At 41.9% G+C, this 5,711-nt stretch overlaps 1 long non-coding RNA gene across 1 annotated transcript; it reads left to right on the top strand.

Annotated features, from left to right (window-relative positions):
* Nucleotides 1-1,494: 1,494 nt before the first annotated feature.
* Nucleotides 1,495-5,134, top strand: LOC113744110 (uncharacterized). Its single transcript, XR_003461294.1, has 3 exons — nucleotides 1,495-1,590; nucleotides 4,195-4,278; nucleotides 4,453-5,134. It is a non-coding gene; the product is annotated as an uncharacterized LOC113744110 (long non-coding RNA).
* The last annotated feature ends 577 nt before the right edge of the window (nucleotides 5,135-5,711 follow it).

The following is a 5,711-nucleotide window of genomic DNA, read 5'->3' as shown; positions in this document are numbered from 1 at the left end:
ACTCTTTGATCACATGTTGGTGTCGTAGAAATCTTATTAGGCACTTCTCTTAGCTGTGACAAATTTTCTACAATCTTAGGCATCATAACAGAGAGGCTTGACCCTACTCCGGACTGGCCTGGGACTCCTTTGTCCAACTGGACCTCTAAGTCTTCCCGCAATGGAGTCAGATCTCTTTGCATCATCATCACGGGCACCATCAAAAATATGCTCATCAACATCTTCCACAACCTGGACAATCCCCCCTTGTGATTTCGACTTTGGAGATCTTCATGCATCTGCCCGTCAACTGCACATTCTCCCGCATTTTGTTTCTGCTCTCGAGCCTTCATCATCTTGACTCTGAGCGTCGCACCTCTTCTCTGGGCGCTTTGACACAGTGAGATAAATTATACCAAGTTGGAGACCCCTTAACTTGAACCGCAGTTCCGGTACTGCAAGCAACCTCAAATGGTCCTTCCCGTCGTTCGTTAAACCACTTCCTCCTGAAGACCTTCACAAATACCTTGTCTCCAGGTTGCACTGTACTCCTCTTTTGCTCAGAGTCTGGCCTGCACCTCCTCTTTCCTTTGCCTGTCAGAAACATGTAGATATTCTTTGGTGCAAACTAGCCATGTATGCAACATATGCTCTCATTTCATCTTCCAAAAAGGGCAAAACTTGGTCCCTTTCCATTAGTGCACAAACAAGATGTTGGCATCCGTCTTCACGTAGCAACTCAAGCGGTGTCATATGTAAATCACGCAACTCACTTGAACGACATACCATCAGAACTAATGGAAGTGCTGCTACCCAATTTAAACCTGTGTGCTGACAAATTTTAAGAATTCGATTTTTCAAGACACCATTAATTTTTTTCCACACTGCAAACACAGCATGACACACATCCACTCACACAGAATCTTTCGGTGCGACCCAACACAGCCAGACAGCTGCAGTCAAACCCCAACCCCCCAAACAGTGTAACGATGTAGGATCACCTTGGATGAGGAGGAAAGCAGGAAAAGAGAGGCCCCTCTCCCAGGATGCCCCAACAGATGGCCCTTAACCTTTGACCTGATCTCTCCCTCAACCACATCAAAGGAATCCACATGGGACCCAAGACACCCCATCCCACATGACTAAACATAAATTGTAATACATACATTAACACACTTGACAGTGGTGCCATCCATTTTGGTACTCCTACCCAAATAACCTCAAAGTCACGATGGACCAAAATAACAGCGACACAGACATGTATCTCAATGTAAAATTACCAACTCAGGAGAACATACATACATACATACATACATACATACATACATACAAATCATAATATTTTACTATTTTCCAGTAGTTAGGTCTACATAGCTCATCCGCCACTTGATGCGTAGCCTACAGCACGCAGAAACTCAGTCGCTTCCTGCAGGCCAGTGATTGACAGACATATGGGGGTGACAGCCAGACCCCGCTAGTTTATAACTATTACACTGTGGTTATTATTAGGGAATTTATTTATTTTCTGATTTTCTAAGTTTATAGGCTACAGCACGTGCAGCCGACTATGCGCAGTCGGGCCTACAAAAACACTTCTCTACGTTTGGAAAGGTAAGCAATCCCACTCCAGCCAAATGTAGGCCTACTTTTAATTAATACATTTTATTGTTTTCCCCTGGATTATATTTTGTTAATTTCATCCGAAACCCAACAAACGGGTGTTTGGAGCAGGCATGGCGGCAGGAGGCAGGATCTCAGTTTCGGGTGAACCAGAGTAATTTTGGATGGGCCTATTAATTACAGATGTTAAGTAAATGGTGCAGTATTTCACTGGGCGCATTATCAAGATAGTAGTGCACAACGCACGCACAGACACGCTGCTTAAACACACACGGAACACCACACACACTAGGGGTGGGCGATATATCGAATATACTCGATATATCGCGGCTTGTTCTACGTGAGATGTATGAAATGACTATATCGCGACCATCGAGTACTTGTCACGTAAATGTTTTAAGCCGTCAGCATTTAATTCTCGGAGTTTTGCCTGTGTCACTCCTGGTGCTGCTCACAGCACGCAGCACACTGCCCCGCCCACCCAGAAAAATCCCCTGCGCGCATGCGTACTTTTTGTATCAAGTGAGGAGAGAAGTGAAGAGCCCGAGCGAGTTAATTGAAGATGGAGACGGACGACTTGGTTCCGAAGAAAAACAACTGCGGTCACGCCAGCCGTCTCTCGTTTTCGCGTGGTCACGTCAGCTGCTCCAATATTTTCAATTGCGCCCTTATTGCGACTTTATGTCAAATACTTTGAGAAAACTGGGAAAGTCAGCGCTAGCTTACTGCAGCGTGTGGACACTTCCGGTTTTCAAAATAAGACGTGGGTGTTAAATTTATTAAAGGTTTATTTATAAAATATGAAGAATGGTTAAAATTTGATTTAAAAAAGTGTGTCTCATAAGCCAAGTATGATCCTGCACTGCTTCAGTGCTCATATGTACATTATGAAATATATTAAAAAGTGTTAAAATGCTATAAAAAGAGGTGTGTCTCATACAGCAAGTGTAAATCTACTGTTCTACATTGATTCTGAGCAATTACAATGCTATCAAGGTAATAATGACATTATTATTTATTAGAAATAAACAATACAAAACAACAAAAATATCGAGATATATATCGTGTATCGCGATATAGTTTAAAAATATCGAGATATTGGTTACAGGCCATATCGTGCAGCCCTAACACACACATATGCATTACAATGTTAGAGGTTATTATTGTGTACACATTAAAACCTTTTATATAATACGAGTCAGACTATAGGCCCATTTGTATTGTTGCAATCATTTTTGTTTTATGGTTGGGAGTAACAGATTACATGTAACAGCGTTACATATTTAAAATAAGAAACACGAGTAACTGTTTTCATTATAGTTACAGCGCCCCCTATAAATGAAAACTTCTCAGGGCAGTTAAACAAGCACGAATATAGTCATGACACAGATGAGTCGATTCAAGCTAATTTTTTTATTTATTTTTTATTTTTTCCACAATTTCTGAGCTGTGGAAATTATGTTGACCCTTGGATGTCATTATAGTATCAGTTGCAGGACAAAAATGTACCACATTGTTTTTTGTGTATTTGCATAACTTATTCTCTGAAGACAGTAATTAGATCGCTCTCTAAAGCAAGTGTTAACTAAAGTCAGAGTCCCAGATAAATACGTTCAACTAGAAAATTTTGGAGTAAGCTTAAAGTAATCCAAAAGTATTTAGAATACATTACTTTACTTGAGTAGTCCAGGGGAATACATTACAGATAACATTTTAGGACATGTAACCTGTAGGGGGATACATTTTAAAAGTAACCCTCTCAACACTATGGAGATTTATGCTGTCCCTCCTATGTTAATGACTTATTGGGAAAATGACAGTCTTGTTTTACAGTCCAGAAAACTTGAAATAACAATTTCAAAATGTAGTGACGGTCATTGAAAGTCGAGCCATGATGACCCAGGATGAGACTTTATGGGGTGAAATCTGCCATGAGCTTGGTATTAAAAATTCAAACACACACAGGTCAAGGCTCAAACATGGCTATTTCCGATATAAAAAATGTAATGGTTTCACATTCTCACTTTGACATTTCTAAAAGCCTGTGGACATGAACCTTTGAATAGTAAAATTCATAGTTCATATAGTATCATATATAGTATCATAGTATCATAGTTCAAAGTATCAAAATTTTGTATTGTCATTATTTGTCCATAAATTTCTTAGAGAAAGAAAATGTTTATAAAAAGAGAAACTAAGTTGATAAACAGCTGTGTTGCCTTTGATAAACATAACAATTTTCTTTGCACTCCCACTCAGCAAGTAACATTACTTATTTATGACCTTTTGTAATTAATTGCATAATTTGTGTGTTGAACACTAAGCACAACCACAATGAAACATAAGTTATGATATCATTTGTTAAATTTTGATAGATTCAATGGTTTCCAATCATTTTAAAATGTTTGACAGTATATACACATTAATGCCTAATTTACATGGTTACAGGCACATGTTGCATGTGAGTTTCCAGAGGCTCTAATATTTGGCACCACAAATGAAATCTGCCTGTAAAAGTCGTATTGCCCTTGACTGTACTAGCTGTTTTCCAAGGTAAAGTAATGTGTTATGACTGACTGTTTCGTCTCTCCCCAGGAAAATGTGTCCACTAGCGTGACCCTGCCCACACCTGAGCCAAATGTCCAGAGTCCTGCAAAAGAGACCACACCACCTGTGGAGGTAACAAGAATAAAATCTGTCACTACTAAAGACAGAAATATGGAGATGGGTGTTATGATACATGAAAAATAACTGAGTCTTACATTATTTAACATTCAAAGTGCAGTAATATAAATGCATCAGCTTTCAAAAGAACAACTAATATTTTAAATTGTGTTTCATTGCTATTTGCAGATTGGATCCACAGTTGCTTCAGATGAAGAAAAATCTAGTGAAGAGTACTTCACCCATTCATTGCTGCTGCCACCTTGTTTTTTCTTCATTGACCAGAAGGATTGGAACAAACTGCGCAAAAAAAACAACACTGCCGTAGATTCAAAACACTGAACTGGACCTCTGTAATGGCCAAAGGAATACGGAGTGTTCATCCTTACTGCAGTTTTGGATTTAAGTGCCACAGTGTGAAATCCATCGGCTCTAAAAGAAGTGGCCCAGTCTTCACATGTTCTGGCTACTGTACTTTTGATGACTGCCCTGTAGAGGTGGAAACAAACTTTCAAGAAGAGTCGTCTCTGAAGGCTGAGGTCATCTTCAGTGGTGATTTTGTCTGCCACTGATGGGACCAAATAAAGATGGCCGGTGCCAGGTGAGGAAAGGGATGCCCTGTCCCATACCTTTTCAACCAAACTGCCGAGGACTGTCTTCTTGGAGTATTGAGAGGCTGGAGGACACTGTTGTGGCCTCAGGGTGCAGGGACAACGTCTCTGCAACTGGTGTCATGGAGCAAGAAAAAACAAAAAAGAAGACACAAAAATGAGATGATCAGCCTCCAGAAGATGGTGGCTGAAGAGGAGGCAGAGGCAGAAGGAAGGGTGATCCAGAACATCAGTCTTTACCTTAAGTGTGATGCTGTACTCTTTAGAAACACCTAATATTTTCTTTGACACGAGCTTTGGGTAGTGACCGAAAGAATGAGATTGCGAATACAAGCGGACGAAATGAGCTTCCTTCGCAGGGTGGCTGGGCTCTCCGTTAGAGATAGGGTGAGAAGCTCGGCCATCCACGAGGAGCTCAGAGTAGAACCGCTGCTCCTCCGCATCGAGAGGAACCAGTTAAGGTGGCTCGGGCATCTCGTGAGGATGCCTCCTGGACGCTCCCTGGTGAGATGTTCCGGGCACGTCCCTATGGGAGGTGGCCCCGGGGAAGACCCAGGACACGCTGGAGGGACTATGTCTCTCGGCTGGCCTGGGAACGCCTTGGGGTCCCCCTGGGAGAGCTAGCAGAAGTGGCCGGGGAGAGGGAAGTCTGGGCTTCCCTGCTGAAGCTGCTGCCCCCGTGACCCAACTACGGATAAGCGGAAGAAGACGGACGGACGGACGGACGGGTGCAAAGATGCAACAGGCAGCATTGTACGAAAGGGAAAAGGACAGACGTCTAGACATCTATGAGTTGGCCGTGAGACATCCAACTAAAGGATCTTCCCCTCTCCCGGT

This window comes from Larimichthys crocea, chromosome XX, assembly GCF_000972845.2.
Source record: "Larimichthys crocea isolate SSNF chromosome XX, L_crocea_2.0, whole genome shotgun sequence".
Lineage (NCBI taxonomy): Eukaryota > Metazoa > Chordata > Actinopteri > Sciaenidae > Larimichthys > Larimichthys crocea.
The sequence above is the reverse complement of the archived record's forward strand: the minus strand, read 5'-3'. Positions and strand labels throughout refer to the sequence as shown.